This window comes from Vicia villosa, linkage group LG1 (assembly GCF_029867415.1).
Source record: "Vicia villosa cultivar HV-30 ecotype Madison, WI linkage group LG1, Vvil1.0, whole genome shotgun sequence".
Lineage (NCBI taxonomy): Eukaryota > Viridiplantae > Streptophyta > Magnoliopsida > Fabales > Fabaceae > Vicia > Vicia villosa.
Genome location: NC_081180.1, coordinates 5,643,561 through 5,657,804, shown reverse-complemented (window position 1 = coordinate 5,657,804; position 14,244 = coordinate 5,643,561).

Below are 14,244 nucleotides of genomic sequence, written 5' to 3'. Positions count from 1 at the left end.
AGGTAAATAGTCATGATTGCAAAATTCCAAAATTACGTCCTTTCAAGTGTGAAGCCTTGAAGCCCAAGAGACGATACTTCGTGGTCAAGAAACAGATAGTGGACCTATGTCCAATCTCAATCAAATGCCATTGATGCTGAGCTAAAGCCATATTCGATTTGTTCAAAGAAACGGCTTACCATATTTCATGATATAAATAAGAAATAAATTAAGAGAAATATGGGTTATATGTAAATTAAATATAAACATACAATAAGTTATAGTGATACTTTTTATGACAAACTCAATCTTATTAAACACTACATTTATAATTTCATAAGATACAATATAATATTATAAAAATTTTTTTTTTAAGTACTGAGAAGTTAAAAATGTCAAATGTAATTAAGAATATATTGATTGTTTTAACAAATTTATTTGACCACTTTATTTGAACTTACTTTAAAATTTGCGTGTCCTAAAATAAAATCTTTGATCTTTGATTATTGTGAAAAAGAAGTTGCTTTCACATAAATTGAAGATCTAACCAAGTGAGCGGGACCGTCTCCGACAATTTAGAAGGTCTGTATCAATTTTAAAAATTAGCCCAAATAAAAAAGAAGACAGATAAATAATATTACATTTTGACATATTTTTTATATAAAATAATACATTTAAATAGTAACAGGGTAGGTTCCATGAATCAAACTATTACCTTTGACAAAAACAAGTTTTTTAGCACTAGACTAACTAATTTACATTTCATATTAAGTTGAACAACTAATATTTATTTATTTTTTCAAATTTATAATTTTATAAAAAAAAAATTTTGAGGCTCCTACTTTTTAGAGACAATGAGCCTAATTGTGTGGGCTCAAGGTCGGCCCGGCAAGTGAATTATTCTAACAAACAAACACATAAAAAAAAAAATCACAAAATATGGATAAAGTTAAGAATATGAAGAAAGAAAGGTGCCACAATTTAGAAGATTGATAAGCAAATGATGAATCGTCACAATGACAAGGAAGTCATTGATAAGATTTAATTAAGTTTACCATCCAAGAATCACAAAGAGAAGACCTAACTCACTCTTCTTTCTCATAAAAAACAAATACTCAATAAGAAAAATACATTTTTCTTATTCCAAAATATAGAGAAAAAAAATCAAATTTCATCTTTTCAAGTTAAAATTAAATGTAAATTACATTTAATTTATACATTCTCATCTTTTCTATAACCAACAACCAATAAAAATTGCTCTTACATCTTCTTAGGCATATTATTTAAAAAAAAATCACAAGTTAAATTACTATGTTTTTACTTTTCTTAATAAATGTGAATTTTGTTTTTTCTCTTATATTTTAGAACGGATGGAGTACTTATTATTTATAACAAGACTTTTCGTAATCTCAAATGAGTCACAAATGACACCACTTTATCTACGTATATTAAACTGCATCATATTTTTTTTCTAAAACAAATGCAAGTAAACAAAAGGCCACATTTTCTAATGGGAGAAGATTCCTTCAAAGATACAATTGTACAACATGTAAACATTATTAAAACACACTTATGAATTAAATCATGTTAATTTGATACAATTCCAATCTAAGCCTTAGATTGCAGTATGCAACATTAAGACAACAGAGGTTGCAATCTTTACAATCACATCGCAACTACAATTACGGCCTCAAATGTGCAACTTTTGACAATATCAAGAGTCATAAGATTTGAAAAGTTGATGTCAACGATTCATAACAATTGAGATTGAAATCTTAAATTGAAATTGAGAGAAATAAATGAAGTATCTGAGGTACTACCCCCGGTCTCATTTATAAGAAAAAATTCTTTTTTTAAATACATTGAATAAATAATGTATCTAGACAGTATGTTGTCCAAAAACATTATTTATTCAATGTATCTAAAAAGTGAATATTTTCTTATAAATAGGACCGGAGAGAGTACTATTTTTTCGATATGTTCAAACTCGTCTTGTATACGAACAGAAAACAAGTCTAAAATGCTCTGAACCTTTGTCAGGATCGTTGAGATCATGGTAGCAGTCATAGTCATATTCATATATTCTATCCCATTATTTTCTTTCTCCCATTCCATTACCTATCCATTTATCAAACTCTTCGTTTCTTAGTTCCAATAAAGCTTTAGGTGTTTGACTTGGAGAACATATCACAATAGGGGAAAATCATTTATAAAAACATTCGTGAATAAGAAAAAACAATGATTATGTGCTATTGAACTACTTGCTAACACAATTAGACAACCAAATAATTTTTGAACCTTAAAGATTAAATTAGGGAAGCGAGAATCAAGCTCTGATAGATGAGTTGGATTACAGTTTCCTACATCACGGAGAAGATATTACTAAATATATGCTCAAATAGAAATTGAAGGCTATGTTACTAAACCAAAAAGTATTACATGCCCCATATTTTATTTACTAAAACCAATATATTTTGATTTGTCATTTCAGCCAATCGTATGTTTTCATATTATATTAAAAACCAAGTAGATTTGTCACTTCAGTGATGAACTAATTAGTTGCAAAAGTGTGAAGAAAGGGAAGTTAGAGAAATTTTGAGGAAAAAGGAAGGGAAAAAAAAGAAGGTACATTTGCTTTTGGATTTCACACACGTGCGATGCTCTTAACGTGGACGAGATGAAGCAGCATCGCAGGCGCGATGAGCTACAACGCGGGCACGATACTGTGCAAACCTGACATGTAGTAATTGCTATAAATAGTGTTTTTGACCACTTTTTGAGGAGTTCCAAATTTGACAGAGAACTCAATCGCTTGAGTTCTAAAGCAAGGATTTTGAGGGTTTTGGAAGTCATTGAAGACATTCATCTTCATTGTATTTCATGATCTCTTAATCTAAATTCATGATAATTGTTACTTGCACCATAAGTAGCTAGATTCTTTAAATTAGATCTTTTTAGACATACTTGTTGGACTTGGATCACATGGTTGTTTGATGTTAATCAAATTATTTTATGTTATTGTCATTATTTAATTTTTCTTAATTTTAATTCTTTTTATGAATTAACGAATGTATGGATCAATATCAAATGAGTAAAGTTTTCTGATCCGATCTAGGACAATTATTCAACTTAGTAATTAACTAGGAGTAGGTAATTATAAGTTTTGACATTTAAACATTGCTAGCAGCGGCTTTGTTAAGTTTACTGCCACATAAATTCGTGCAGACTTACCTCTCTCTTGTTTGATTGTTGTTCTATCCACCTTAATGGTGCGACCAATGCGGTTACCAAACATCGTCAAAGCCCTCGAGTCGTAGTATTCAATCGACAGTCCCGATATTCTCACTCACACCGCCACTTCATCTATATTTTCATTATCCGACTGGAAATTTGGACGCCAATCCTTAACTATTAGATGTGATCATGATAAACCATGGACCATTCGCCATCGCCGCATTCTTATCATCTTCATGTGAAAAGACCACCAAGTAATAGTCATTACTTAGATCTATGATGCTAATGACACCTTTGCGCACCCACATTTGATTCAATCTGTTTTCCAGTGCCTTGTAGCCAATTTTCCTTCCGAGTTGCTTTACAATAACACCTCTATGCCAAGGTCTTCATATTCTTTTTTCTTCCTCTGCAGAAAACACGAAGGTTGGGCATTCATGACCTCCAACCATCATCACCTCCACTCTGATATTCCCAAGCCCTTCTTCCAAAATCTCATCATCCTCCATATCCTCGTGTTGTTGTTCCTCCTCGTCATCATTCCTCCCGTAGTTATATCTATAAAAGATATATACTTCCCATCAGCTTTTTTCCCCTGAGTGTTCTCCTTAACTTTTTTAGTGCTCCATTCTTGCAAATCAATCTCCGTCGTGCTCTATCCCGGGCTTGCCGGAGGAAAATTAAAACTCATGGAGAACTCTCCTTTGACTTCTTAAATAACGAATTTAGAATGCCTAATTTAACTCTGAACTAGGTAAATGGCCCGTGCGTTGCACGGGTTTCACATAATTTAATTATTTTTTTAATTTTTCTAATTTAATAGTTACATATATCTAAAATTATGACAATTTATCTTTTAATTATATTATAGTTAAATGAGCATCACAATAATTATTTCTAACCTAAATGTAAAAAATATATGTTGTATTTATCAATTTTTAGAGAAAACAAAATTATTTTAAAATTTAATATTTAATCATATAATATTTATACAAAATATTATATCCTACTTACGATTATAATTAAATACATGTATAAAAATAAATTAAAAATTATGCACTACAACTAACAAATAACAACTTAGATCCATCATTCATCATTCTTGAAGCTCGTCTGTACTATAACAAAATCTTTTGTCTCGAGAGGAAAAAGTTGCTATCACATAAAATGAAGATTTAACCAAGTCAATTCTTCTAATAATTTGACACGTAAAAGAAAAAAAATCACAAAATATAGGTAAAGTTAAAAATATAAAAAAAAAAGGTCAAAACCTAGAAGATTGATAAGCAAATGATGAACCGCCACAATGACAAAAAATTCATCGATAAAATTCAATTAAGTTTACAGTAAAAAACCACAAATAGAATACCTAACTCCCTCATCATTCTCATAAAAGATAAAAACGCAATTCATTTATAAATTTGTCTCAAATGATATTACAAATACTTTACTTATAGCAAAAAATTTCTTAAACTTAAATGAGACATAATTAGAAGTATATATTGGGTACATCATATTTTTCTAAAACAAATGCAAGAAAACAAATATTAAGTAATTTTAAATTAAAACTAAATAAATTATTACAAAGTAAATTAAAATAAAAGGTTAAATATATTTTTTGTCATAAGTATCTCAAATTTTATTTTTAGTCACTATTAATAAAATGACATATTTTGGTCCCTACAAAAATTTTATATATATGAAGTTTTAGTCCATGTTATTTTCTAAAATTTTGTAAATTGTTTAGTTGCCCTTTAAATTTTAAATTTTTGAATAATTTTTTCATACATATTTAAAATATTGTAAAATCTCCAGGTATGGATGGTTTTGGTTCCAAATTTTTTCAAATTCTGCTGGCATATTATCAAAAATGATGTTATTGCTGCAGTTAGGGAATTTTTTGACACATGGCATATTTATAAGGCTTTCAATAGTACAGTGGTGACCCTTATCCCAAAGAGTGATAGCCCAAAATGTGTAAGGGATTTTAGACCCATAGCTGGCTGCACCACTTTCTACAAGATTATATCCAAAATTATGACTAATAGGATAGGTAGTGTCTTACCTAGCATTGTGAGTAACTGCCAGGCAGCCTTCATTCCAGGGCAGGTAATACATAATCACATACTCTTGGCTTATGAATTGTTGAAAGGTTATGGCAGAAAAGGAGGTACCCCAAGGGTGATGATGCAGCTAGATTTACAAAAGGCCTATGACATGGTTAATTGGAGGGCCATGGAGAGTATCTTGCAGGAGGTTGGGATACCTAGGATATTCGTAGATTGGATCATGGCCAGTGTAACTACTGTTTCATACAAATTTAATGTCAATGGAAATTTGACTGACTTTATGCAAGCAAAGAGAGGAATCAGACAGGGTGATCCTCTATCACCCCTGCTCTTTGTGATCATCATGGAGTATATGCATAGAACTATGCAAAAGATGCAGCTTAATCCTAAATTCAAACATCGTGCCAAGTGTAAAAAGTTAAAGCTGACTAATTTGATTTTTGCTGATGATGTCCTCCTGTTCTGTAGAGGAGATCCCACCTCTGTAGAAAAGATGCAGAATGCCTTCAAAGCTTTCACGGATTCCACATGTCTGGTAGCTAATCCCACCAAGAGCACAATGTTTTATGGTGGTGTTGACACTCAGATGCAGCAAAGACTTCACACTATTAATGGCTTCAAGGAAGGTGTTTTCCCTGTAAAATACCTTGGAGTGCCCCTTACTCACAAGAGGCTGAATATCCAACACTACCTTCCTCTAATTGACAAAATTGTGGCTCGAATTCATCACTAGACTAGCAAATTATTGACATATGCAGGTAGAGTACAACTTGTTAAAAGTATAATAGCTGCCATTGCTCACTATTGGATGCGTTGCTTTCCTCTTCCCAAACTTGTTCTTAAGAAGATAGATAGCATATGCATAAGCTTTATTTGGACAGGGGCTGAACATAGTAGGAAAAGCCCTGTATCCTGGGACACTGTGTGCAGACCATATGCTCCAGGGGGTTTACAGGTTATTAATCTACAGGTGTGGAATAAAGTGCTGATGCTTAAATGTCTCTGGAACTTATGTAGATTGGCTGAGGATCTTTGGGTACAATGGATGCATAGTTATTACATTGCAAAAATTGATGTAATGAACTATGAAATCAAGGTCAGCAACAGTTGGATATCTAAGAACATTTTGAGGCATAGAGGGCTTATTCCCGAGTTGTAGCATGAGTGGGAAGAGTCCATTCAGAAGCAAAAGTTTAAAGTGAGCACTTTCTACAATTGCTTGATTGATAATGGAAATCGAGTAAACTGGAGAAACATCTTAAGGAACAACAAAGCTAGGCCTCGAGCTATTTTTTTGTCTTTGGGTTGCTTGTCACAAACGATTGGCAACAAAAGCAAGAATGGCCAGATTGGATTTTCTTCAAACCCATGAGAGAAAATGCAGTCTGTGTAAGATAGAAGAAGAAGACATTGAGCATTTGTTTTTTCAGTGCCCTATTACGAGAATTATCTGGACCAACATCCTTGATTGGATTGAAGTAAAGCATCAACCTCAGAATTGGGATGCTGAGCTTTGCTGGATAATAGCAGCTGCTAATAGGAAATGGTGGAGAGTGTATCTGCTAAAAATGGCAATAGCAGAAACTGTTTATGGTTTAAGGAATATGAGAAATAAAATTTGTTTTGATGGTACAGGGAACATTCATTGTATAGAGAACAATATGAAAGATACTATAGTATATAGGGCTTGGCAGTATAGAAAGATTCGTATACATCTTGCCAATTTGATGTTATAGGTTTTTCTGATTTTTTGTATTGGTTGGATCTCCTTAGATCACCTTGCTTTGTAATGGTTTTTTGAATTAATATATATTTTCTTTGATTCAAAAAACATATTGTAAAATATTTATTTTTCAAATTTTAAAGTTTTTTTTTTAAAATGAAAAAATATAAATATGAATTTTTGAAAATTTAAAAGATAATGATAAAAGTAATGAAAATCTCGACTTAGAAATCAAATATTGAGTTTTTTTTTTCAAGAAATTTTTTATAATGTTCTAAACATGTTTGCAAAATAATCATTTAAAAATATTTGGTTTAACAGGAGGGACTAAAATTACGTGCATAATAATTTTGTGGAGACCAAAACATGCCACTTTCTTTTTAGGGACCAAAAACAAAATTTGATAAATTATATGGACCAAAAATATATTTAACCCTAAAATAAAATAAACTTAATATTCTTTTTGGTCTTGTATATATTTACCTTGAGATTTATTTAAGTTATTTAACTTTAAAAAAATTCATCTTAGTAAGGATGACAACGGGTCGGGTCGGGTGCGCGTTTCACACTACCCAAACCCGCACCTAAAATCGGCACCCGAACCCAAACTCAAATATTGTTCAGGTGGCAAAACAACACCCACGCCCACACCCGCTGGGTTTCGGGTTTTTTCACCCAAACCCGAACCCGTAACAAAATACACAAAATACATTTTTCCTACAATTTTCCACAATATTATATATATATATATATAGATATATATAAGCGAGTGTGATTTTGAGTTTCGGGTGCGGGTTTCACACTACCCAAACCCGAACCCGAAATATCGGGTGCACCCGAACCCGAACCCAAACCCAAAAAATATATTAGCAAAAGATATTAATTAGCAAAAGATATTAATTAGAAAACCAAAGAAAAATATCCTAAACACCACCTAACGACGCTCTAGTCTCCTCGGGCATCTTGCACGACAGGAGCGCCTTCGTATTGATAGCCCGCGTCTCGACCTTCGCTACGCCCTCCTCGTCCAGTACAGGTTCGCCGCTCCACGTCACCCATTGGTCCGGAGAAAAGCTGTCCACATACTTACACAGGATCACATAAGACGTCGTATCCTGCTCGTCCAAATCTTCGTCCTCGCAAGCATAGTTCTTAGGGGGGACATTGAAATGGGCTCCCAACCATAAGAACGGGAACATGCTACAGAGTTTAGTCCTAACTGCACCCGTTTCGTCCCGCTCCGGATTCCCATCCTCGTCACGGACCATCACCAACTGGGCCAACGAAGTATAAGCTGCTCGGCTCTGCAGACGGACAACATAGTAACGATCCTTAAAGTCCTTCACCGAGTCAACATAGATGTGGAAGAGTTTACGGTCGATGTTCTTGAAAGAGACCCAACTAAAGCGCCCTCCTGCCGACTGCCTCTGGACGTGAAAACAACGACCGAGCATAGCAGTAGTGGCCCCGATCCCCAAATAGTCGCAAACGATCTCAAAAGCACGCATGAAGGCGAAAGCCTTCGGATGCAATTGGGACGGAGCCAGACTGAGCCCGGCCAGCAAGGCGATTTGAAAGCTGGTGAAAGGAAGACGAAACCCGAGCTCCTTGAACACATGCTCGTACATAGCAAAACTGTCCTTAGTGAAACGAGAACAGATCCGATCATTTGGGGACAGGCATTCAACCTGGAAATTCAGAGGGTCACTGGGCCCCCGGTTTTCGACCTCCCTGAAGGCCTCGTTTAGGGACTCAGTGTATCGGGAAACCACAATCATAGGCTCGTTGGCCACCCAATCAAAGTTAACGTCGCACTCATAGTTAAAGAGTGGAGTCGGCGGAACTTCTTCCTCGGCATTGGGATCGGGAGAACCCTCCTGTTCTTCCCCCTCGTCTATAGCAGTGAGATGCGAGCTCTCAACCTCGATCACCTCGACATCCGAACTGCTCGTAGTTGTATCCCGTGAACTAGCCCATGAGCTAGACTCCGAGCTAGATTCCGAGCTAGACCCCGAATTGGATTCACATGCATGCAGAAGAAAAAAATGAATTCGACGCTTCATCAAATCCACCCTTCCACCGCAGTACAAGTGAAAGGGTAAAGCGGCGGGCAGTGAAGCCCCTGGCTGAACCCCTCTTCAAGGACATCCTCGTCCACCAGCCGAGGAATCACCCCAATAAGACTTAGCAGAAAAGCAAGCGCAATACACGCCCTAACCCCACGAGCCATGTCCGGGAAAATTCTTGAAGACGCCGGGCATGGCCATGGGTAAGCCGATGAAAGGCATGAATGCACCGACCAAACCCATAGGTTTGACGAGCCAAATCATGAAGACACCGGGCAGTAACAAAGAAAATCAACTACGTAATTAACCACTCCCGGGCATCGCTTGAATAACCCGAGGAGATGATTATGGCTTTTGAATCCCGCGAGGAGAAATTGCCGACTTAGACGATAAAAACAGTGGGGACGCACTCTGCAAATCCCCTAAAAACAAAGAAAGGCGTTTGAAATCAAGAGATAAACCTCAATCATACCTGATTGCGACATAATTCCGGCAAAATTGAACTTGGTTCTTCAAGGAAGTGTTGTTGAACGATGGAGATCTAGGAAGATTAATCTGGAGCCGGGCACGTAAGCGGAGAGCGAAAAACCTAAAATGAGAGGGTTTGACCCCTTTTATAGAAAAAATGCTCGAAATACGAAACGTCGTGTCGACTGATACGTCTTTCCCTAGGCGCCGCCATCTACCCCTAGGCAATCATTACACCATGCCACGTCAGCGAGTGTTGATCACGCGCGGTTTCTCATCTCCCCCCACAAACGGCTCCATCCGAGCACCACCAATAGACGAGGACCAATTGAACATGGGTCGAGCATTGGCAAAATCGAAGCTCTTTGCTCGGAACTCCGACTTGGGGGGCTCCTGTTCTGGACTGAGCCAAGATTCGGCCCAATCTACTTTCGGCCCACTTAACCTTGGGGGTCCAAACCATCTCATGGCCCACAAAGAGCAAACAAGTGCTCGTCCACACCGTGCCCGGCACAAGCACTCCCCGCGAGCTATCTGGTGCTCGGCGCACGCGCTCCCCGCGAGCGCCTACGCCGCCGAGGACCCTACTCCTCGTATCGTTCCTTCACACCTAACCCCCCGAATCATGCGGAGTCCACGTAGTCCCTAAAAGACCGCGTCTCCCTAAAACTTCAGAGTTGTTGACCAGGACGGAAAGCACTCACGCATCTCCGATATTTCCGCCTAGGAAACCTGACAGTCTCCTAGTTGGGCCTGGAAATCCAGTCCAGCAGCGAGATCATGGCCCAGCGCTGGGGACTATAAATACTCTCTTTCACTAGAGGGTCAGGTATTCAATCTCTTCTAACCTTTAGCTTGTACTTGCACTCCTTTGTTCGCTTTCTTACTTTGGCATCGGAGTACCTTGCAGGTACACCTCCCCTCTTCGCTTCTCAAAGACCCAGTTCCGAGCAGGTCTTGACAATCCTTCAAATCAGGTACGATTATATATATATATATATATATATATATATATATATATATATATATATATATATATATATATATATATATATATATATATATACTTGTTCACTTAATAATAATAATAATCAAAATATTAAAATAATATATATAAAAAATATTCTAACAATTAGAGTCCATGCCTAACTTCTATATGTAGCTAAGGAAAAGACACTATTTCCATGGAAACAAGAACTTTCTACTAACTGTTAATATATTTAAGGTTACTTAACAACTAAATGGTTTATTTTGTCTGATTAAACTTTTATACTTTTCGTTATTTTATTACTAATTTGTCTGTTGGTTCTTCCTTGATAAGGTCTAGTCCCTTAGATATATTTTTGTGGTTTGTATATTTATTAGAATTTATTTGTTTTAAAAAAATCAAAATGTTTTAAGTTAATTTTTTAATATATACTTTTTTTAAATCTCTTTAAGAACTCTTTTGAATTTTATATATTTAACGTGATCTTTGAACTATTGGCTTGAAAAAATATATATTCTTTAAACTATAAATATATTTGTAATAGTTTTATTATAATTATATAGTTTTTTTCTATATCAAATGTTTTACCTTGTTCAACGTTTAAATGTTTTACGTCTATTTTAAATATTTTTTCTTAATTTGTTTTGAAAATGCATCTTTATGTTAATTCCATTTTGAATATTTAATTGAAGAAGACATTGAATCCATGCATATTTATGGTGAATTTTTTATCCCGCTTTATTCAAAATCAATGCTCACAATTCATAATTTTTATTCACAGTCAAGTCTCACATTGATTATATCAGTCCCACTTTGAATTTTTAATAGAATATTATAATTTAATAATAAATTTAATTGATATATACTGAATGTGTAAAGCAGCTTTATATAGTCAATTAATGATAGTTGTCAAAAAAAAAATTATACTCTCTCCGTTTTTTATTATAAGTCGTTTTGGAAAAAAAAATTGTATTTAAATATAAGTCGCTTTACAATTCCAATGAATAGTTAATAGTTAATGCTACTTTTTCTATTATATCCTTAAATATTTATTATTCTCTCTCCTTTCAATTATATAAATTTATCTTCCACATGTAACAACCATATATAAAAACATACATCAAAGCATATAATTATATATGAATCCAAGTATTTGGTACTGAAATACTAATAAGTTCCTAGTCAACGCATTATACATATTAATGCCCTAATACAAATATTCTACACAATGGCATAATACATACAAGATGTTCAAAATGAAAATACTAAGAACTAGATCAAACAATGATATCAAAAGAACTCCACAACGGAAGCTTCGCCATATCCAAAATAAGCATAAGGAATAAGGAAATCAAACTGCTTTCTCCTTACCCTTCGCGGAACCTGTAGTACCTGAAATCAATATATAATGGGGTGAGATACAAAATCTCAGTGAGTTCCCTATCCTATGGATCCTCTCGGCTTTACAAGGTTCTAGCCTATAAGTCTCAAGTCATAAAAGGAACTAGACCTTGAGTTCACACACTAACATTATATGGAATCATACTTAGAGTTCAACAACTCAAACACAAGATTACTAATAGGAAACCAATACCAAGGCATCCCTATATTCCCGTCCCCTTCTACGTCTAGGAGGTGGCACGAGTCATGGATCCTTTGGAAAATCTTGACATACGAAATAGATTCAGATTCATGAGCCTTTCCCCATGAATCGTCACTTCACATGGCCCGTACACCATCACAAGTCTCTACCCGTAGGTTCCATTCGTACACAAAAGCGGGAATCAAACCTGCCAAGATTATTAGTGCCTCTCTGCACAGTGCCTCTCTGCACGAAGAATGCCTGTTAGCATTCAAAAGAAAAATAAAGAAATAAAGAAATATAATGGTTCCGATTAATACATCATACAATGGTGATCGCTCACGCAAACCACTAGGCCTGTTAGCCTTTCCTCATAAGATTCTAAACACGTATGTTCCATATAATGTCTCATCCTAGGTTTTCCTCACTTATCCGTTATTCATATACTATGAAGTTATTCAACCCTCTTTGATATAATATATATATATATATAACAAAGGTATACCAATCCACCTGCAATAGAACTCAACCAACAATTATCATCATTGTCCATAAACAATGGTAATTTATCACAATTATAGAGTACACAAGCATCATACCAAAAGCATAGCGTTCACATGATTCCGAACGATAACCAACCCAAGTAATCAAGCAATTCCCGACTCTCGATTAAATAATTCTCCTTTGATCCCAAAACCTACACTACTAGAAGTACACGCTTCTAGCTTCCTGCCACTTCGAACGGTGATTAAAACAGAGTTTTGGTTCAAAAGTTATGATCTAAACGGTTTATCTCATTAAACTAAAGAATTGGCTAAGAAAGCTTCAGTTCTCGCCGCGCAACAGCTAGGTCGCGCCGCGAACCCTCTGGCAGTAGCAAACCTCACCAAAATCTCATGGTGTTCGCGCCGCGAACCCTTGTACGCGCCGCGTACTGATGGCAGAACCAAAACCCCCAGAAACCTGCATAGTTCGCGCTGCGCATCCCTCGTTCGCGCCGCGAAGCGCGCGAGAACTGAGTTCTCAGCTCTGTTCACACCTAAAACCCATGGTTCAAAACCAACTAAAACCACCCAAACCTATTCCAGATCATACTAAAGCATATAAACAACCTATATATGATATCTCCATGGATTATAACACTTATTCATGAACATAGATGAATTTGATCCAAAACCTAGGTTTTTCTATAGAAAACCCCAAATGCAAAACTTATGATTTTCATCCATAAATCAAAAGCTATAAGTTTCTAACTAGAACCCACCTCGATTACGAGTCGTTGATGTCGAAGATGAGTCGATTCGGCGGAGAAATGATGAAGATCCAAGCTTTTCCTCTTATCTCCTCTTGCTCTTCCTTCTCTCTAACTTTGACTTTTTTTGTAGAATGAAGAAGAAAAGCAAAAAGGAAAAGATATAAGAAAATATCTTTAAGTTAACACTACTAACTTAATGTCCAAAAGTATCTCTAATGTACCAATTGATGAAACCTCAGTGTTAGCTAATAACATCAGAGCATTTAATTTAATACGGGGTATTACATCATCCCCCCCTTAAATAGAAATTCGCCCTCGAATATAAGAATTACCTGAAAAGGTGAGGGTAAGCATCCCGCATTTCCGATTCAAGTTCCCATGTAGCATCGCCCGGATGCGTCACATCCCACTGAACCTTAACAAGAGGAATCTCCTTGCTTCGTAACTCTTTAGTCTCTCTTCCCACTATACGGCTCGGTAAGGGTTCAAAAGTCAAATCTGATTCTATCTCAATTGCATCTGGTAACACCGGCTGAAGAGGATCGGGAATAAACTTCCGAAGTTGAGATACGTGAAAAACATCATGCATTTCTGATAGAGAAGGTGGTAAGGCTAAACGGTAAGCTACTTCACCAATCCTTTCTAGAATCTCATACGGTCCCACGTATCTCATACTTAACTTCCTCGACTTAAACGATCCCTTCAACCTTAATCTCGGAGTAACCTTCAAGAATACATGGTCACCCTCCACAAACTCCAAAGGCCTCCTACGGTTATCCGCATAACTCTTCTGACGATCTTGTGCTTGCTTAACCTTCTCACGAATCATTCTAATCTTGGCCGTGGTCTCTTGAATAATTTCGGGTCCCAAAATTCTATC